Genomic DNA, 23,781 nt, shown 5'->3' with positions numbered 1-23,781 from the left:
GATTCTTGTTGCATATATTAGTTCTTCTGATAGGATTTTCAGTAGTTTTAGCTTGGAGTCTCCATCTGGCTTAGGATGTTTTATCTTGACCCTTGGCATTTTGTTGCATGAGTTGATACATATAAAAAATAAACAATACCTAGAAGGGGCAAAAGCCCGACATACAACCCAGCTAAAGGAGAGAGTTTTAAAAGGAGCCTGCCTAGGCGCAGCAGTTTGATGACCCGGCTACTAATAACCGTCGTAATCACCCCGCTGCGCACCCTAATCCTACCTGGTGGTTTAAGGCACCCCTCTAAGGGGCCCCCTTGAGCATATAGCCTAAGGGTTCACCTTCACCACCAGGTGGACGCTAAGGGCGAAAGGAAAGTATTAGTAGGAGTATAAAGGCCACACAAGGGCGATTCCTCAGCCAATAGGGAGGACTCCAGTACACAAGTGTGGTAGTCTGGTCGATCCAGCCAGTTCCAGTACCAGTTCCAGTACCAGTTCCAGTTCTAGTTGCTGTTCTGACTGTGTCTGTGCATACCTGTTGTTGCTCCTCTCTTTATCCTCCTGTCTTTTTTTCTTAATCGCTTCTTTCCTTATGAGACTTTTCATAGAAAGTGGGCGGTGGTTTCTATCACAGTTTAGGCATTTTTCCCCTCATCACAATATCTCCGATCTCAGAGCACTCGGAACATATCTTGAAATTCGGCGTTGGGGTGATGATCTTCAATTCGATTGCAGCGAAAGAATGTTTTAATATTATAATTTTTTTCCTGGTGTATCTGGCAGCTAGGAATTCTCATGTGGAAGAGTTTGAGGCACACTGTTTTTGCTTGAGATGTTGTGGCTTGTTTAAAGGTTATTTTTATATATTTTTTAGTTAGGAAATTTGAATACGGTATCAATATTGTTGTTGAGCCAGTTGTTATGGGCATATACGTAGTTCTTCCACTATTTTTTTTTCATTATCATTGTAAATGTGTGGATCCACCTGAAATACAATAACAGACCTTTTTGCTTTAACCCCTTCAATACGGTGACGCCTATGTAGGCATCATGAAGCCCCAGTAGCATATACGGTGACGCCTACGTAGACGTCATATTTCTTTTCTGAGCTTTCTTCATTTCAGTTGTCCCGTATAGTATGTTGGATACCAACTATAGTCTGACCGGGCTTAATTTACGGCTGTGGTGGGGCGAGGGTCTACAGTGTGCCACGTTTCCCAGAAATGCGATGTGAAATTAAAGTTATTGGTGTACAAGGCATCGCAAATACCATCAATTCAGATGTATAAAATTTCGACTTGTGTATATAGAAGGCTGAATCAACAGTAACCATCATATGCATAAAAAAATTATATAGTACCATACAAACATGGCATATATATTAAACAGTGTTGCTGATATCAACTGTAGTAACTTATAATGGTACTTAGCGTATGTTTAGGGTGTGTAATAATATCAGCGTTACAGATATAAGATAATGAGCATGGAAAATATAAATAATCTATTATCCAAAGTAAAAAAAAAAAAAAAATAGAAGTCTTGTGAGTGGCGGCAATACTGAAGAACCCAGCGTGGCCAGGCCGAATAGCCTCACCTTGTAGTACCAGATGTTGCTATAATTATAAGATAAAATGTTCATTTACTGGCTTGGACAGTAATTTCAAGGGTGAGGCATAATCGCATTCATAATTCGTAAGCCAAGCTAATGTGTAGTTTCTATTTTTACAAAATACTAGGTATATTGCAATACCTAAGTGAAAAAAAAAGCATTATTCACTTGCGAGCGGTAACTCTTCCACACCCAGCTGGTGGCCTTGACACACTGTGGTGGCGATGTGACTGAGCTCGTGCCACTATACTATATATATATATATATATATATATATATATATATATATATATATATATATATATATATATATATATATATATATATATATATATATATACACACACAATTATAAATGACTTACTAAAGAATTAAGAGAAGAGAGAGAGAGAGAGAGAGAGAGAGAGAGAGAGAGAGAGAGAGAGAACAACAGTAGTGAAAACGTGGCAACACTGTACAGAGACGCTCCCCCACGGCCGTAAATTAAGGCTGGGCAGACTATACACACGCCGTATGCTGTCCTTGAAATCCTAGTGCTCCTCCCACCATCCTTGTCTCCACCAATCACTAAAGATAAGCTACATGCCTTGTGTCTAAAATTACCCAATGGCATAGACTGTTCCCTCTCTCTCTCTCTCTCTCTCTCTCTCTCTCTCGAAAGATAAGTTACATGCGTCCCGCCTTGTAACATTCGTGAAAACACACACACACACACACACACACAAAAAAAAAAAAAAACAACAACAACAAATTTTCTAATCTCTCTCTCTCTCTCTCTCTCTCTCTCTCTCTCTCTCTCTCTCTCTCTCTCTCTCTCTCCGAAGAAAGAAGCGTCCACTCTCCTCTTCGAAGGCGATATAGTGACAAAAAAATAGCAGCATAAAACACAAAGACGACAAGTATGACAAGCTTGCACGAGTTTCCCGCGCTCGGGCGCGCGGCACTACCACCCGTATATGTATCATACAGGCGGGCTTTTTTAACATCCGGCGCGAAGGGATTAAGTTCTAGTGGGACCAAAGGTAAGAATCAACTGTTTCTTCTTGAAATAGTTTATTTTGATCCTTATCATTCGTAATTACGATAAACCCATCAGCAAGAGAGATGACCTTGGTTATATGGAGTAGGCAGTAGTCACCTGCCGCCCGGTGGAATACTCCAGGAGAGGTACTTACGGGGATGTAGGCAGTGCTGCAGACTGAGTGATTCCCCGTGTCCTCTCTTCCCGGTTCCCTTTGTGGTCTCATTTATACAATTGAGCAGCTGCAGCCTGCCCTCTAAAGACAACTTCTACTACTTCCTACACTACACTACAACACCTTACACTTTTACACTCTCTTCAAATCAAAATTTAATAATGGCTTTACCACGCCCTGCCTCGGAGTCCCCCTCTGGGGAGGGGACCATAAATGTCCCCAGGTCGGACTGCCCTCTGCTGTCGACCTTGGGTGTCTTGACACTTCATCTAATACTTTCACTATCAATTTCTGCAACATTCGTGGCCTTCGTTCTAATTTTCAATCTGTGGAACACCACCTCTCCTCTACTAAACCTCATCTTCTCTTCCTAACTGAAACACAGTTGTCTGTGACTACTGACAGCAGCCCCTTTTCTGTTCCCTCCTACTTGCTCTATCCTCATTTTCAATCCAAAGCTGGATGTTGCGCATACGTGCGTAACGACACCACTTGCTCTCGTGCCCACAATCTTGAATCTTCAGAATTTTCTACCATCTGGCTAAGACTTCAATGTCACTCTCTAACTAAATTCATCTGTGCTGTATACCTCTCACCTAATTCCTCTGACTATGTAAAATTCTTTGACTATTTGACTTCCAAGGTGGAGCACATCTTATCTCACTTTCCTTTGCTGAGATCTCCATTTTAGGGATTTCAATGTTCACCACCAGCTTTGGCTTTCATCTTCTTTCACTGACCAACCTGGTGAACAAACCTTCAACTTTGCTATCCTTCATGACCTAGAGCAGCTAGTGCAGTTCTCTACCCGTATTCCTGACCGCCTTGGAGACACGCCCAACATTCTTGATCTTTTCCTAACCTCCAACCCTTCTGCTTACTCTGTTAAACTTTCCTCTCCGTTGGGCTCCTCCGACCACAATCTAATTTCCGTTACCAGTTCTATCACTCCAGTGCAGCCTCAGAAACCTTTGCTGTCGGCCTTGACATATCGAAAGCCTTCGATAGAGTCTGGCACAAATCTTTAATTTCTAAACTACCCTCCTACGGATTCTATCCTTCTCTCTGTACCTTCATCTCCAGTTTCCTTTCCGATCGTTCTATTGCTGCTGTAGTAGACGGTCACTGTTCTTCCCCTAAAACTATCAACAGTGGTGTTCCACAGGGTTCTGTCCTATCACCCACTCTCTTTCTATTATTCATCAATGATCTCCTAAATCTGACTCAATGCCCTATCCACTCCTATGCTGATGATACCACCTTGCATTATTCAACAGCGTTCAACAGACGCCCAACCCAACAACAATTAAATGACTCAAGGCGAGATGCTATAGGACGCCTAACTTCTGATCTTTCACTTGTTTCTGATTGGGGCAGAGAAAACCTGGTTTTGTTCAATGCCTCAAAAACTCAATTTCTACAACTATCTACTCGACATAACCTTCCAGACAACTATCCTCTCTTCTTCAATAACACTCAACTTCCCTCTCCTCTACATTAAACACACTCGGTCTATCCTTCACTAAAAATCTAAACTGGAAATTTCACATCTCTACTCTTGCTAAATCAGCTTCCAAGAAGTTAGGTGTCCTGTGGCGTCTTCGTCCATTTTTCTCTCCTCCCAGCTGCTTGCTCTGTACAGGGCCTTATCCGCCCGTGTATGGAGTATGGCTCTCATGTCTGGGGGATCCACACACAGCTTTACTAAACAAGGTGGAATCTAAAGCTTTTCGTCTTATCAACTCTTCTCCTCTAACTGACTGTCTTGATTCTTTAAGTCACCGCCGCAATGTTGCATCTTTATCTGTCTTCTACCGCTGTTTTCATGCTGTCTGCTCTTCTGAACTTGCTAACTGCTTGCCTTCCCCTCCTGCGGCCTCGCTGCACAAGACTCTCTACTTCTTCTCATCCCTATTCTGTCCATCTTCCTAATGCAAGAGTTAACCAGTATCTTCACTCCTTCATTCCCTACACTGGTAAACTCTGGAACTCTCTACCTGTGTCTGTATTTCCACCTGCCTATGACTTAAACTCTTTCAAAAGAGGAGTGTCAAGACACCTCTTACGTTAACTGGACCCTCCTTTTAGATTTTTTTGTTTTTTCTTTCTCCTACTTTCCTCTAAACAGGGCCTGGCAACCAGCGGGATTTTTTTTTTCCAACACTGTTTTCCCTTGGCCAGTGCCCTTGTAATGTAAAAAAAAAAAAAAAAAAAAAATGTATATGTAATTTTTAGACAGAATTCCTAGCAGAAGAGACCGTTTACTTGCATCCTTGGAGTTGGTGGATTTAATTTTCCCTCTTGCCATGTTCCATCCAGGTTATCCATCCTCCGGCTAGCAGGCCGTTGGGCAAGTATTTTCAGAAACAATTGGTACAATTTGGTAGTGAATAAATGTGTAGAGTGCCACAGTAGGCGTTGGGTCCGCGTTGGGCAAGGTTTCAGTAGTCCCGAGCACAAGTTAGTTGCTAGTCCACCTCCTGCGCCCAAGGCACGCCTGTCCAAAGCCCGGTATTCTAACGGCAAAACTGCTGCAAGAGCAGAAACATAGCTACCTAGGGAAGGCAAAATAACAGGCTGCTAACAGGCGTCGAGAGGCAGGAATAAGCTGCCTCTGAAGAGAGTTCTTATGTCCCTATTGCCCCAGACTGCCGTTTCCTTAAAACATCTCTCTAGAGAGCCCCCCACCCCTCGGAAGCAATCCCAAGGGGGTTCACCTTTGTACCACGGCAGTCCAGCTAGTGGGCGTGAGAAAGTGGGGAAAAAAAAGAAAAGGACAGAAAAAGAGGAGCCCTACGAATACCCAGTGAGTGGAATATATTACTAAGGGGGCTCAGCTCGGAGGGCGGCTCCCGCGAACGCGGTACGGGCTCCCGTTAATACTTCCTATTCGCGGGAAACGGATGTCTATAGGAGGAAGTTTTAAAGCCAGATGGCAGAAGCGAAGGTAAAACGTATACGACAGGTAGGTTCACGGGGCGGGGGAGGATGGTGAGGGAGAGCCAGAATACGTCTCCACCCAACTCGTTGTCTCCACCACGCAGGTGGATGATGACGTCAGCGGAAATCTCGGGAGCAGGTTCTGAACTTCTGAGGGATGGCACTGGCAGCAGTAAAATTGCTTGCGCCACTAATGGGCGGAAGCTAAACAGCGCTTCCCATACACTCTTCAAGTGTGCTTACAGGCGCTATAGGCCAAAAAAAAAAAAGTCAGTCACACACACCAGTGTGTGGAGCGGAACTCTCTCTCTCTCTCTCTCTCTCTCTTACTAATTATCTATTAATAAGGCTGGATCACTTAATCTAGGCAGTTATGCATCTTTATCTGTCTATCAATACATATGGTCATTGTGAGCTGGGTAAGGAATAATGTAAGTTATGTACGTAGCTAGAACAACACTTAGATAGTACAGTATTCTGGCAAAATATTAGGATTCACACATACTGTGATTTTTACCCAGTATATAATCTTACATAAGTACACATTTAAGGTAACCCTATCTCCCAAGTACACATATAAAGATGACCCTATCTCCCAATGAAAACAAAATTCTTTGATAATTCCTGGATCCATATAGAAATCTTGATTATTTGATTGTTTAATAGCAACATTTCCTGAAAATTTTATTCAATTCTGGTCATAATTCTTAGAGGTATTTTGCAAATAAACAGACTAAAGAACTCCGGCTAACACATAACTTAGCTTGGTGGAGATAAAGGTGTACATGTAAAAGCCACACTTGAGGAGAGATGAAAACATACACACAGATCCAAAATGTAACATAATAAAAAACATGTGATGCTTTCATGTGTCATGTTGTTTCGATTGAGCTAGTTGTTGTATATCAATAGTATGTTATCTTCCTTATCTACCTGAGCAACATATAATTTGAAATGTCATTTCATCTAATAATTTGTCATGTTAATATAATCTACCTAATGTGATAGCATGGAAAACATTTCTATAACTTCTCTGGCAGTCATATCTCAGATACTGATCATTTGAGGATAAGAAAGAGATACTCAGCAATTTCAGTATTATCTGAAGATCGTGATGTAATTTTAAAGTTTACCATATATGCAGATGATTTTCTGTAAAAATTACATTTTCTCTCCACCTCTTGATGTCCTATGACGTCACGGGGAGGTGCGCGGAAGGGAAGGGGGCGGTGCTGAACCTACCTGTCGAATTAATTTTACCTTGCTGTTTACAACGAGCACGTTACTATCGCTTACGCCTCTATCTGTATCCGTTACATCACAGCCCTCAAGGGATATTAAAGAAACCCAAGTTTAAAACCTACCAACCGGTCGGGGGATGCGCTACCTCACGGACACCCAACGGTTACTAACTAAACCCGACTGGATAACCTAGCCTATTAAATTGGGTTTGGTGCATTGTCTCAATGAAATCGTCCCTCTAGCTCTCTTCGTTTCCCCAGGTGCCCCTTCACATCTTTTTCATTCAGCTGATATAACATGGGAATGAAAATCAAATGACCAAAACTAACCTTGTCATAACTTAACTTAAAGCTATGCTAAGCTAAGCTAAGCTAAGCTAAGCTAAGCTAAGCTTAGTCTAGCTAACCTCTTAAGCGACACGCACCTCGTATACATCATTCTCAAAACCCATCTTATTAATAGGTTTTGAGGTTAATTTAGTATCCCTTGGGGACTGTGGTATAATGGATACAATCAGAGGCGTAGCGTTGGCACGTTGCTTGAGTAAACAAAAGCTTAGCTCTCCGCCGCGCATTTAGCCGAGCGCCGCTGCTGCCATCAAGTATTTTCAGTTTTAATGTGATTTTTTTTGTAGATTTTTTTTATATATATTTTTGCAACGTACATTACATGATTTAATTTTCCTCCACCCCCGAAGAGAGAGAGAGAGAGAGAGAGAGAGAGAGAGAGAGAGAGAGAGAGAGAGAGAGAGAGAGAGATTTCACACAGGTTCCCCAAGATCGTTAGGAAAGGAAGGAAGACATTAGTTGGAGTTCAAAGGTAATGAGTCGAAAAATATTCATTTGCGACGGAAATGCCATGCCATCAATAATTCTAATACATTGTCACCAGGAAAACGTAAGCCACATACCAAATTCCATCGTTGTTTGAAACTGCAAATTGAATTATATATATATATATATATATATATATATATATATATATATATATATATATATATATATATATATATATATATATATATATATATGTATATATATACTGTATGTTAAAGATCATCTGGCCTTGAATAAATAAAAAATAAATAAAATCGCTGTCCACAAACAATACATGTAGTCGCAAAGGGATCTTCCATCATATTGGTCTGTGTTTGTGTGTGTGTGTGTGTGTGTGTGTGTGTGTGTGTGTGTGTGTGTGTGTGTGTGTGTTTGTGTGTAAAGGAGACAGTGTTCCACAGTTTACCAATAAATAAGTTATAAATGGACAAACTAGGGATAAGGAAACCTAAAAAGTCTCATGTAATGTTACCAGAGTGAATTCAAGAATGGCATCATCAACTTCAAAAACTTATTTGAAAAGCATTTTGGTGGATTCGTGAATGGCACCATCATCTTTAAGAAAAAAAAAAAAATAGAAAATAGTTGGTTTAAAACCGGTGATAAAAAATGTAAAACTTATTCAAAAGAATCATATAAAGTCTGTCTTTGTTAAGAGAGATATGACTTGAGAAAGGCAAGCTGAAGGAGAGTACCTGTAGGTTGGAAGAATACCACCTCCAGGAGCAAACTCTGCGATGAGGACACAAAGCCCAAACAAATTGATCTGTGTAGAAAAAAAAAAAAAAAGTTAACTTCCCCATTTGGCAATAATTTTCGCTGATTTGTGAACGTTGGACACACCTTGACATACACTTAAGACAACTAACCTGTGAATTATAAGTAGCAAACTCTAGGAGCACTGCCCTAGTATACGTATCTATCCAGTGATTTTCTTGTAAGAACTTAAGATGACGCAACACAGCTTTAGTTTCTGGCCGAAGGTGGACAACGTAGCCTCCTCCTCCATACCAGTCCCGCATTCCCCAGATGGGTAAACTTTTAAGTTTCAGGGCTGTTGAGTACCTGTGAAGTGTGAAGATATAAACCAATGGCTTCTAGAGCATACAAATTAAACGAGTTCAATTATACGATATGTCAATTGTACAGGGTGTTTAACTAAGGAACTATTTTCTTTATGTGAGTCTTCTTGCATTGTCCTGCTATCACATCTGGCTGTTTGATGTACGATGATTCTTATACGCAGAGATCAGTTTGTGAGCACTAGAAAAGAACTTTTCCTCTCCCCTAGCAGTTCTTTTCTTTAAACCGAACTGTGTTTCAAAGACTCCCACTTATATGCCCTTACTACTATATTATACTTATATTCTAGCATTATTTTTGCTTGCAAGAATATTTATAATAAAGTAAGAATACAATATACAGTGTTTAATTTTACTGATAGATGTTTGGATGTGTTAGCGTTATTGCTGGCATGTTCTTTCATTATCTAACATTGATGTGGTGGTGCTGTGTATGCTCCCCACAAGATTAGTGCACTGCAGTGTCGTCGCCTGGAGATAGGTTACAATCCATGGATAAGGATATGCTGGGCAGAACTTATGAAGTTTACTGTTATCATTATTATTATTATTATTATTATTATTATTATTATTATTATTATTGTTATTATTATTACTATTTTAAAACTTATTCATTGACTTTTTATTTATTTGAACTGGATACAAAAGCAGTGAGTCCAACATTAGTGTTTTTTTTTTCTTTTTTCTGTCTTTGTGTCTCTTTTTTCTTACATTAACTCTTTTGATTGACCCGTGCTTGCTCATTACCTCCTTTTTTACAATATATGTTATATCTAAATCATTCTGTTATTTATTTTTAAACATCTATCATCTTTGTCACAAAACATAATAGCCATAGCTGCACAATATGTAAATAGAACATTTTAACTCAAACCTAAACATTAATAGCCCAGGCTTCGCCCACCCGCCGCAGGAGCCGGTGTCGCAGTAAAAAATGCCCTGAAGTGTCTTGCTCATCTGCTCATGCGTGGGTGGCCTATGCACTGCCAGACGCACGAGAAGTCAGGACAAGAATTACTAAGCATACTGCGCATGCGTGAGCAACATGTCATACTGCACTCCTAATTTTTATTCCTCCATTTCTCTACTCCTTTAAAACACTCCATATCTCCTAAAAATCCTCGTTGATTCCACTAAGTGACAACTGTTCGATCGGGGGGAATCATCATGCTTGAGATGGAAATATTTATTTATTCGTTACATTAAAGACCTGTTTATATGCCAATCATTTGAATTTCAAATAAACATTTTATTTGACTGTATATACGACGAAAGAATTTGAAAAATACATGTATTTATCCCTATACATGATGGTGCAGTATGACATGTTGCTTACGCATGCGCAGTATGCTTAGTAAATCTTGTCCTGACTCCTCGTGCGTCTGGCAGTGCATAGGCCACCCACGCATGCGCAGATGAGCAAGACACTTCCGGTGTCGCAGTATAAAAATGTCCCGGAGGTGTCTTGCTCATCTGCGCATGCGTGGGTGGCCTATGTACTGCCAGACGCACGAGGAATCAGGACTACTAAGCATACTGCGCATGCGTGAGCAACATGTCATACTGCACCATCATGTATGAGATAAATACATGTATTTTCCAAATTCTTTCGTCGCATATAGTCAAATAAAATGTTTATTAGAAATTCAAATGATTGGCATATAATATAAACAAGTCATTAATATCACGAATAAATAAATATTTCTATCTCAAGCATGATGATTCCCCCGATTGAACAGTTGTCACTTAGTGGAATCAACGAGGATTTTTAGAATATGGAGTATTTTAAAGGAGTAGAGAAATGGAGGAATAAAAATTAGGATTTCTTTGTGAAGTCGAGAGATGGCCAAACCTCCTCCCAAACTCTGTAAACTTTTGATTTAAAATACATGTATTTATCCCTATACATGATACTGCAGCATGACATATTGCTCACGCATGCGCAGTATGCTTAGTAAATCTTGTCCTGACTCCTCGTGCGTCTGGCAGTGCATAGGCCACCCACGCATGCGCAGATGAGCAAGACACTTCCAGGACATTTTTTTTACTGCGACACCGGTGTAGCCCCAACTTATCGTACCGCACTGCGGACCCAGCGTGACCAAATATACGGTAGTTATTGTATTTATATGACAAATTAGTTTTTGGTACGATAAACGATAACGTTCATATGATGTACGGTAATAAATTTGATTTTATGCGAAAATAAATGAAGTATTAAGATATTGCAGCTTTGAAAATATCCCTTAAAAACGCTATTAATTATTTGATTTTATAATGCAATTCTTTTAAATTATATTATAAAATGTGTCTTGTACTCATATACGATATTGTAATATGGTGTTAACGTTAGCCACCTTCCCACGAGGCGGGTGTGGCATGAAGAAGTGTCCCACCATGACGAGAAGGGAAGTAAAGACCTGCCCTGCCAGACGTACGAATCATTCGCTCCACGGAGCGACGTGGACGCTTTAGTTGCGCCCAACACCAACACCAAAAACGCAAACACCAACACCACCATCACCATTACCAACACCAACAACAATAATGATGATAATAATAATATTAATAATAATAATAATGATAATAATAATAGCTGTAGTAGTAGTAGTAGTAGTAGTAGTAATAGTAACGATAGATAATAAAAAAAACATAGCAGCAACACCAACGTGAGCAATATTGATGATAACATTTAAAAGAATCAACAATACTAAACCCTTTATCATTATCATTCATGTTAATATCAATTCTACTTACGTAACTCTTAATAACATTTCCATCATTAACGTTGCCTTTATAATAACAATACTACTACTATTACTACTACTACTACTACTAATAATAATAATAATAATAAATACTTTACTTGGTCAATTTGTAATGATACATAAAATTGAAACTCTGTGGATCCAGATCATTCAAAGTTACAGTTACAACCCACATACAGTACAACACACAATAAAATATCTGTGACAAGGCAAGGTCCAAGACTAAAACTATATACACTACACTATCTCAAAACACCATGCTGTAAATTCATCATGCATCAGAATCGAAATCACAATGGAAGCAATATTACTTTACCTTTTTGCATGGACATGATTATACAATTTAATGCTAACTGGTACAAATGAATTTTTATATCTAGATGTTTTCTGTGAAAACAAACCCAATCTTTTTCCAGATCTCAAGAACACGTATTTTTCATTGAGAGGATGGGTATTGTCGTTCATTATTTTGCTAGTTGTACACAATACATATCTAGAATATAGGTCATCTAGTGCTGTTACCTTTACACCCAATTTATCAGCAATTCTCACAACCTTTTTGAGTTTCTTCTTGTTTTTTTTTTTTTTTTTTTACAGTTAAGCACCCATACAGCATTGTTAAACAAAAAAAACAAAAACAAAAAAATGACGCTATAAAGCAGCCAGCTGCTGTTTGTCACCAGCACTGTTTATTTGACAAGTGGTAGCAAATGCACCTTAGTCATACACCTCACCGACCTCACCGAACACAACGGTCAGAATAGAGACCAGAAGGGATATGAACGTCCGAAACGGTCGGCGACCACTTTATAAATGACTTCTTTTACTACTAAGAGATCCCCATACATATATTTTAGTAAATTTCGACTGCCAGAGACGTACACTTCCTCAAAATAAGTACACTGAATGATATACTAAACTATGTTAAGTTTTTGGGAAAATCAAGATTGTCGGAACGTTTTCCCCATTGGAATTGTACTGGATAAGGAGATCCTCTCCCTGCAGGCTCGGCGTGCGTTCTGCCGGCGTGCGGTACGATATCTTGGGAACTTTACCATTTCGTCATGGTGGGACACTTCTTCATGCCACACGGCACTCAGGGTACGGGACGAGAGATTCACCTAATTACCAGAATGAGACCTATCCGCCTCGCGTCTAATCCATCGCTGCACTGCATAATAGTTCCCAGTACTTGATGGGATTTGTTCCGTAAAACTATATTAGCATAAGATAACATTCATAATTACATATATCACATAGTATACTAACGTTTTACCAGCATTAAATAATATGATTTTAATAAATTACTGTACTGACATGTTCGTACAACAAACACTAGTTTTTATGATTCAATATGATAATTAAGTCCAAAATACGATCAATTTGATAAAAAAAAAGTACGATATTACCGTCACTGGGATCTGGTTATGCGAAGCGGACCAGCCTCACTGAGGCATTTTGAAAGCATAGCGATTCCGGCAAGGCGGCAACCAGTATCATTCCAGGTCGCACGGCTTGAGGGCGATACCATTGTTCGGTATTCGTTTTTAAAGCTTATGCTGGGATCACACTTTTATATATATATATATATATATATATATATATATATATATATATATATATATATATATATATATATATATATATATATATATATATATATATATATATATATATATATATATATATATATATATATATATATATATATATATATATATATATATATTACGACGCCACCGACGGTCGCTGAGACTACATTCGACTTTCGTAATGACTGAGAGCATTTCAGTGTAAGAAGGAGACGCAAAACGAAGGACGTATGACATCGGATCCTAGACATACGATGACGTATATGCCTCGTGCGATGACGTACGTCATCGTATAACACCCACATTGATGACGTGCGACGTACCGAAGAAACTTAGAACAACCAGAATTTTCAAATTTTCTTGGTTTGTGGACAACGTATGCTAAGTTAACGTTATCGGACGATGTCAAACGATGTGCAAATATACGTATTTGCCAAACGTACGATGACGCTCTTTATTCGCTTGACGACGCAAGTGCGCTCCCAGAAGGAGCCTCTCGAGGTATACGTATATAGGCCAGGGTTCCAAGTGTTTTCTCATGTCACATAAAAACACACGGAGCAGACAGCACACGAAGAGGTTCTCCGATGGCTAGTCCTGAGTACCACTAAAGCACCGTAAAGTGGTACAACTTCAAGAGAGGCTTTGGCTTCATCGCAGATAACCAGACGGGAAAGGATGTGTTTGCACACATCTCAGGCCTTACACGGTCCCTGAGAAGACGTCTTCCTCGAGAAGGAAAACATTCCTTTTCACAGTCCATCAGGAAGACAAGGGATCTGAGGCCAGAGCTGTGAAGAGGAACAGTAACACCCTCCCAAGGGCATCTGGTAAAAGAACACCAGCCAGGGTACGTCGGGAAGATATGGAGGGCAAGCCCTGGATACGCACCGCCAAGGCTTTAGCGTGGAGTGACCATCATCGCTTGCAAAAGCTAATATCACTTCTCAATCACAAAAGTCTCCCGACAATAGAAGTTCCAACTAAGGCCCTCTTCTGTATTTCTTTAACTTTTCGTCTTACTGTCCAACCTCTTATTTTCTCTCTCCCTTATCTAACATGATTTACTTAGATTCGGATTCCCATGTCACATCACTCACAGCATCGACATCTACATCTACACACATCTTGAAGTACGTACATCCCTGTTCTCGCTGACACGGAGCCACATCTCGCCAGGGACATCTAGAGGATAGAGTCTACATACATACTTGCGATGGGGTATCATAAGCACGCATGCCCTTCCTCTATGCCTTTGTCTTCGGTGGGAAACCATCTTGAGAATCGCTGTGTGAACTGGAGCTATTGGGCCCGGTGTAGCCGGTTCAAGTGACTCCCTGTTTCAAAAGACTCCCCCAGTCAGATCAACCTAGGTTCAGACGACTCCCCGTCACTTGAAACTAGTTTCAGACGACTCCCCACCCGTTTGAAATGACTCCACATTCGAGTGAACCTAGTTTGAGATGACTCCCCATTCGAATGAACCTAGTTTGAAATGACTACACGTTCGAAAGAATCTTTGAAACCTTTGAAATTAAACGAATATGGACAAATTACAGAGGTTTGTTAACTGCCAGTGTTGCCGAGATTTGTTAGTTGTCAGTGTGGTGTCGTGTCGTGTGCTACGATGGACTTTACTACTGAAATGGACGAGGTGGAAGAGTTCCTGCGGTCAAAAACTTATCCAGTGCATGTTGGAAACGACAAGGGAAAAAAAAACTAATTTTCGAAGGAAGTGTCAGGCATTCACAATCCAAGACGACTGTCTGAAGTATGTTCATAAACCGAACAGGAAAGATATAACTGGTGAGTAGCCTATTCCGTAAATTTATAATTTTGATTGACATTCGTTATTGCTCTAATGCGAAATTTTTGTCTTTATCTTATAACATTTCCTACTATGGGTTTCACTGGCCGTGTTACACTGTTTTTCGCAAACAATTTCTAAACGAATTGTGGGATCAGTATGGTATTTCAACACAAAGCCTTTTACACCCCAGGTTACATGCCACGTAATATCGAAAACTGCACACACTGCATTAATTAGATGCATACATATATGACATATGTAGCTATAAGTACAGTACATAAAGTAAGCGGTATAACATATTAATGGAAGAGGCAGGAAATTGAGTAATGAGGGGAGAAGGAGGAGACGGGGAAGGATACGGAAGGAGGGTGGAGGGGGGAAATATGGGGTGGTGGTGGGGGTGTTTGGGGAGTGGGGGGTGTTTGGGAGATGGGGACGCGTCCTTTGAATGTGTAGACATGACTTCCTGGCCACCTACTTCCCATAGTAGATAAATGTTAGTTCCAATAGATGTAGCATTGCGCGACTGTGATTGTTTATTTTTGTGATTGCAGAAGTTCGCTTCCTTCGGGTGATTAAGGATCGCCAATACCAGCTTGACATTGTACTGGCTAGTCACCGAAGATCTGGTGACAGCGACGAATCTGTTGCCTTGGGAGGACACGTGGGCAGAGATAAAGTCGTCGATCGTATAATGCAAAGATATTGGTGGCGCAAAGTCGTATCTGACGTAAATGAAACTATCAAAACTTGCTTGCGGGTCCAAAAAGCCAGCACAGTATTCAAGAAAGTTTACTCGAAACTGCACAGTATACCAATTAAGCCTCAAATTATGCACCAAATTGGAGTAGACCTATGTTCCTTAACAAAGTGAGTTTGGTTTTATAGAAACATATAAATGCAATATTCTATTTTAGCATGATAATAATAATAATAATAATAATAATAATAATAATAATAACAACAATAAGGAATATGCATAAACTGATAGATATCACTGTATATGATTTACAATGGTGATTTTTCTCAGGTCCTCCAACGGTCATGTCGCCATTGTGATGGCTGTTTGTTATTTTTCTAAGTGGATAGAGGCTCGCCCTGTAAGAACAAAGGAAGCTGTTGAAGTGGCTCGCTTCTTGTACGAGGACATTATCTGTCGACATGGATGTGTTGCCATACAGATCAACGACCAGGGCAGAGAGTTTGTGAACTCTGTCTCAGCAGAGCTCCACACGCTTACAGGAACATCGCACAGAATCACATCTGCTTATCATCCGCAAGTAAGTATTTAGCCACAATATATTAATTTGAATCGACCTATTCTCAGTACTTACAGGTGGAAACTATCCTCTTGTGAGCGCTATAAAATGGGATAGCAATGATGGTCAGCCACCACCACAATCTTTTGTTTTAACCTTGTGGGATTGTTTGGTTTCACTCAATGTTTTTTTTGTTTTGTAGAAATGTGTTTGCTGGGATTGTGAAATTAATAAAAAATAATATACATATTTTTAAACCAAAGGAATTTAAATTTCAGGCAAACGGATTAGTCGAGCGCAATAACCGAACAGTTCAAAACCTGCTCCTTCGAACTCTGAGTGATCGGCATGAAAATTGGGACAACTGTTTGCATGGTGTCCTATTTGCTCTGAGATCTACAATCCAGGCTTCCACAAAGTTTTCCCCATTCAAGATGCTATATGGACGAGAACCTGTCCTTCCCATTGATGTGGATCACGAATTTGCTGACTGTACCTCTGATCCTGATGATGCTAATGATCCTGAATTTGACGAGTCTGACTTCCAAGTCACACTCTCAAAGCTCCAAATGTTGCAGGTAATTTTTATACAAAAGTGATGAATGTGCATACGCAGTATCTTTATCAAACCTGGGACAGTTCTCACAGAAACTAGATACTGTACTAATGAGCTAACAATATTTGTATACATGAATCGATAATATGGTATTTTCATCTTTCAGGATGTTGTCTTCAAGCAAGCAGATGCCAACCTCGAGCGAGCTCAGGCAAAACAGCAGGCTGATTTTGAAAGAAGGCGATACAAACAAAAGCATTTTATCGTAGGCGACAAGGTGCTGCGCTACAACCTACGCAGAGCAGATAGAAAAGGAGGCAAACAAACGGATCCATGGGATGGTCCCTATGAGGTGGCTCAAGTTTGTGAAAAGGGACTGTACAATCTCATTAATGTATCCACGAATATCCCCCTTAAGAATAAAGTGAATGGATGCAACCTGAAGCCCTTCTTCGAACATGCTCCAGAAGTTTTACCACCAAGTTCTTCATCAGACACACCATCTCCAACTTCTCTGTCAGAGCCACCATCTATTATCTACAATTTTAATCCAATAACAGTTGCAACACAGCGAGCAATCTGCAACAACTCTGGTGGACGTCTGACATTTAAGAAAAAGTCTGGTCCCTCTGGAAAAATAAATAAGACTTTCAAAAACACAAGTGAACCCCTTGCTGTCAAAGTAATTAAAGGTGATGGAAATTGTTTTTTTCGTTCCATGTCATTCGCTATCACTGGAGAAGAAAACCAACATCCTGTTGTCAGAAGCTTGATATGTGATTTCCTTTCCACCAGTGAAAACATTCAAGTTGATTCAATGCGTGAGGATAAAGTGTGGGGAACAACTACAGAGATCTTTGCAGCAGCCAACATGTTTCAAGTAAATGTATGTGTTTGGGCAAAGTTTGGATCTATTCACACATGGCATATACATAGGCCGAAAGGTACTAAAATCCTAAAGGATTCAGTGTACCTTGAGAATACCGCAGGCAACCATTTCAATGTAGTTATCCGTGTGTAGTGTAATTTGTAAAATGTCATTATTTTGTAAGTAATTTGTAATTCAAGAAAAAAAAGGTAATCATTTGTAAAGTAATTTGTAAGTAATTTGTAATTCAAGAAAAAAAAGGTAATCATGTATAGTGTAATTAGTAGTTTTTTTTTGTATGGGGAGAGAGCAACCTTAATAACAAAATCAAGCATCCAATAATGGGAGTCATTTCAACCTGATGGGGAGTCATTTGAAACCAGTTTCAGTTAACTGGGGAGTGTTGTCACTCTAGTTTCATTTAACTGGGGAGTATTTTCAAACTAGGTTCAGCAGACTCCGGGAGTCATGTTTTGGGGGAGTGTCCTCAAACGTCTACACCGGGCCCGTGGAAACTGGCGACAACTCACGAGTGGTCATTCGTCACTTCGATTCTTGCGACATCGTTTTCGAGCGTTGTTGCCAGACGTATGTTATAGAACCAGTCGTAACTCAGTATTGAAAAATTATTTATAGCTCGTTCGATGTCGAACGATGTCGTTTGCAGCACGTATGACATCGTAAGTCTCTTTAATGTCATCGTACGTCATCGTACATTCGATGAAATGGGTTTGCTTGTCGTTAATCTCTTCCTGACAGTAGAATGCAGCGCTCGATTGTCATACTGCTTCTACGATGTAGTGTGACAACAAGGACACCTTACGATATCTTTCTATATCGTCACATTAAAGTACGACTTGACTCAAGACATCTTACGACAAGCCAAAAGACATTAAAATGACGTCATTGCTACAGCGGCAACTCTTCTACGTACGATGACGTTATAGAATGATACGATGTCGTACATGCTGCAAACGACATCGTTCGACATCGAACGAGCCCCATAAAAAAATAAAATAAACAAAAAAATAAATAAATACTGAGTTACGACTTTTTTTTTTTAACATACGTCTGGCAATAACGAACGAAAATGTTGTCGCAGGGTTGGTAATTAATCAAGTTAACGTACGACTTAACTTAAGACATCTTACGACAGGCCAAAAACCGTTAAAATGACATCATTGCTGCCGGCGACAACCCTCCTACGTACGATGACGTTATAGAGATACGATGTCATACGTGTTGCAAATGACATCGTTCAACATCGAACGAGCCAAAAAAAAAAATAAATAAATAAAATAAAATAGTTACTTTTTTTTTTTTTTTTTTTTTTTTTTTACATACGTCTAGCAACAACGCACAAAAACGTTGTCGTAAGGTTGGTTGATTAATAAACCAATCATCCTTTTTAGCTACTTGGTTCTCAGCACATACCTATTCAAGCTGTTTATATAAAGATTTAATTAATTAAATAATCATTGTAACATCAACTTTGTAGGTGTGTATAAGAGATGAAAAAAATAGAGGTTTATTATTAAAATGAGGGAAGTTTTATAGGGAGTGTTTATAAGATGTGAAATTGGCATAAAGTATTATGGTAAATCCTTTTCTCCGGTTATTTATCGCTTCAGTATCACATGAATGATTTTACTGGCGTACTTAACACCTAATGAACGGAGACGCTCCTCACGGACGTCTCTCCTTATGCTGTGTTCACTTCAGCTTCTTTTTTTTTTTTTCTCTCTTTTTTACTACGACGTCCCCGACAGTCGTAGGAGGGATATCGCCTACAGCAATGACGTCAATTTAACGACTGTCGTAAGAAATCGTGAGTCAAATCGTACGTTAACGCGGCTATATCGAACGATGTTGTAAGATGTCCTTGTTGTCACACAACATCGTAGAAACATTACGACAATCGAGCGCTGCATTCGACTGTCAGGAAGAGTCACGAAAAGAGAAGCCATTTCATCTGGCGTACGATGACGTACGATGACGTTATAGAGAGATACGATGTACGTTCTGCTAACGACATCGAACGAGTCAAAAATTGTTAAAATACTGAGTTACGACTGATCTTTGAACATACGTTTGGCAGTAACGCACGGAAACGTTTCTAGAGTTGTCTTGACCAGTGTGATAGCTCGTGCGTTGTCGCCAGTTTAATAAAAATGAAAAATGAAATAAATAAATAAAAAAAATAACCCCAGTTTACCCACAGAAGACGATGGGACAGAGGAAGGGCATGACGGTTATGATGTCCCATTGTCGTCGCAAGATCTCTTTGAAACATCCTTATACATTGCAGGCCTATTGGACATGAGTATGGAGGGGCCGGAGTGAACATCCTCCTTCAAACCCCCACGAAGGTGGACGTCCTTCGTTTTGCGGGTCCTTCTTGTACTGAAATGCTGCCAATCGTTACAACAGTAGTATGCAATCGCAGAAAACTGGTCTGTACGATCGTCTGGGGCGTCGTAGTAAAAAAATAAGCTGTAGTGTGAGCCCAGTATTACCGAGCAAGTTATGATAGTTCCATAAAAGTTGATAATTTTCCGTCGCCAAATTCTTAAATCTTCCTTGACCAATTAATGACAGCGTAATAGCATCAACCCTAGCAGTCCTTCCTCTTTATTCTTCCGCAAACCTGAATTCTCTAGGTGATGTGGTGTGTCTATGGTCAAGTGATGAAGCGAAGTATTTTTGCTTTCTCAATCTGTGTTATAATTGTGCGCCATGCGACGGCCTGGTTGAAGTCTCAGCATTCCTCGAGTTGAAGGATTTATATCTCGTTCCCAGTAGTATTTTCAATAAATTCCTGTTTTTGGACCATATTTGCCCTTATATAGAGTAAAAGTCACTATGGTAGAGTCATTCTCTAAAGAATGTTTTGTCATAGTATAGGCTGAGAGCGTTACCATGTTACCACAGTACCTATTATCGTCTTAACATCTCTGTGGAAACTGGAAAGAATAGGCGACCCGTCCCCGTCTCTCTCTCTCTCTCTCTCTCTCTCTCTCTCTCTCTCTCTCTCTCTCTCTCTCTCTCTCTCGTGGCATTATTATAAAAAATATAGTTGTAAATTACAACGCACTTACCTGGTAGTTTAGTTCAGAAAACGCCCCGTTATCTTCTCATCTCAAACACCATTATCACACCGTCTCACACAGATCTTACAATCAAATCCACCACACTGAAATTTCCTTTTATTCTCTGCTAGCAAGACTTGCACACTGCAAATGGTCGTGCTACTACAGCTCAAACAACTCCAACATTTTCCAGATTGATACTAAGATTTCCTTCTTTAGCTTTCATCATCCATCCATTAATAATGTTTTACTGATCATCAAAAATAAAGAAACATGAAGTCGTATGCAAATTATCTCACTTGAACTCAGGAACTCTGCAAGAAGAGGAGTTAGCAAGTAATGGAGTGGGACGCTTCCAGCCAGCACAAAAGTTTCCGTCCTCTTCATTAATTAGTCCAGTGGTACCACTACATTCTCTTCCTAACTTCTGCATCACACCCGGCACACTAAGAAAATATAAGAAAATATTTTTTTTATTATACATATTATTATCCACAATTATTAGTTATTTCTAATAACCTTATCCACATAGCAAACTTACACCAAAATCTATCGATTACGAGAAATTGGCATGAAATGGAACTTGAGTTACAATTCTCGTTTTCTTCTAATTATTAAGACATCTGAATTAATTATTTATTGCTTGATACTCCCAAAGCCTATATACACATGTATTGTTTTTCCTGTCATGGGAACTACACGTCATTCTAGCAGCTACAGTGGAATGTCGGTTCTCAAAACTTAATTTGTTCCTGAATGACAGTGGAAATCTGACATATTAAAAAAAACTAAATTACTTTCCTTGTAGTATCAATGTAAAAGTAGTTAATCTGTTACTGACACCTGTCCAGCCTTTTTTTTAGAATGCCATACTCTTCCACTGCTAAGATGACCTTTCTACAGATTTCCAGCTCAGAAATTATCTATTCAGTACTGATGTATGGAATGAACTTAAAGCGGGTTCACACTTGTCAATTTACGACTGAAATTGCAAGTTGGTAGTTTCCTAGTGAGTATTGCTGCCTGGCGACTAGAAAAAACAGTCGCAAAACAAGACCAACATGTTGGTCTTGTTCAGTCGATTTGCGACTTTGTGGTGTCAAGATGTAGGGAGGATGTTGGAGTTGGTGAGGGAAAATGAGCACATCTGGACCTTAAAAACTAATTACACTGCAAAGTTTACGCAAGTCGACGTTTGATGAGATCGCTGGCGCTCTAAGAAGTGTTTCCTTCTATGCAGGGTGTTGTAGGAGGTGAGGATTGAATACTTGTGATGCTTTAATTTGACCGCAATCGTTATTGTCACTAGATGAAGAGATCTAGTTGGGTAGATGTTTGTTTACATTCACTTTCCGCCAGCCAACCGGTTTTCCAGTCACTATGTGTGAACGTGTTCCGACTAGAAGGGCTCAGTCGATACTTCTAGCAACTTGCAATTTTAGTCGCATATTGCCACGTGTGAATCCGCCTTAGTGACACAGAACTCATCAGACGTTGTTCAGATTGTAGTGATGGAAGCCTTATAGGGCAACCCGCTTACTTAGTAGAGGAGCTTATGCAATATTGTGGGATTTTGGATGAAGGGAAGGAATGACTACCTGGAATGCATTGCTTATATGGTCTAATATGACGCACTAATAGGGGTTTGGCCTGTAATTGTGGCAGAAGCCCTGTATGACGTCATTAACCCAAGATGGCCGCCACTATGTATATGCAATCAGTTTTTCGTCTATATTTCGTTTCAGAGTAATTCTGTGAAAATTTTTCATTAGTAATGATTTGTTTGGCATAAAAAAAAGTATAGAATAACTTTTCTCATATATATTATAGTTCATTAGCTATAACTATTTTTGTAAATTTTCCACATTACAGTATTCTACATCTCACAGTATTTCCCTTAGTACCTGACATTAGACTTGTTACATGAAATATAAGAATAAAAAATAATTTGTTGAACATAAAAATACAAGTAGATAAATTTATGAGTAAATTTGCAAATAAAAAAATAAATGTACGGATTTTTAATATAACTGAAGCAAAGGCATTCTAAGAAGTCAACTTGTTTACATTTTAAAATTCATCATCAAATACACTGAGGTTGGTTTAATCCTCATTTTAATTGTTCTTACATAGACTTATATTACCATTGCTCATAAACAGTTCTGAATATATCAGTGAATGAATACTTCACAGAATACCATATGAAAAAATACAGGTAAAGTAAAATTTATAGACCATAAAAGATAAATTGTAAGCAATTTTTTTATGCTTTAAAAAATAATCAAACTTAAGCATTTATAATTTTCAAACAACAGTGTATGTATCAAACTAAAATAAATTTAGGTTATTCTATGTACAAAGAAAACTTGGTTTTACAACTCATCATCAGATTCAATAAGTAAAGTTTCATCTTCAATTTCATAGTTGGTGCATAAATTCTCATTACCCCCACACCTGCACAGTTCTGTACATACTAGTGAATGAGTACGACACTTGCAGTTCACAGCACATTGCCCCTTAAGAGAGGAGCATCTTATTAGCTGAATTACTGAGTCTGGTGCACAAGGAAGGAGACATGTAACTGGGGTGTAACTTTCCCCTGCCATTTCCCATCCAAAATGCAATGGGTCTGGCAAATTTGGATGAGGTTGATCAGCACGCTTCCACTCCAACATTTGATAATTAGTTCTTGAAATATATGGTGTTAAAGCTGCTCTTGTTGGGGGTAGGTTTTAATTCTGTGTGTCTTTTTTGGTAAACATGTACCAACGGAGTTCACCAATGTCAGAAATATTTGTTCCCGGTAGATAGACCTGACAAATAAACTTCTCGATCAATTGTTCATCATCCTTGGTAAATTCGTCTGGGCATCCAAGCTTTCCGAGAGAAGCTACGACATCTGCATCTGAAGTCTTGAAGGCCTTCCAGAAAGATACCTTT

Source organism: Portunus trituberculatus, unplaced genomic scaffold, assembly GCF_017591435.1.
Source record: "Portunus trituberculatus isolate SZX2019 unplaced genomic scaffold, ASM1759143v1 PGA_scaffold_408__1_contigs__length_199450, whole genome shotgun sequence".
Taxonomy (NCBI): domain Eukaryota; kingdom Metazoa; phylum Arthropoda; class Malacostraca; order Decapoda; family Portunidae; genus Portunus; species Portunus trituberculatus.
This window is presented reverse-complemented; position numbering follows the sequence as displayed.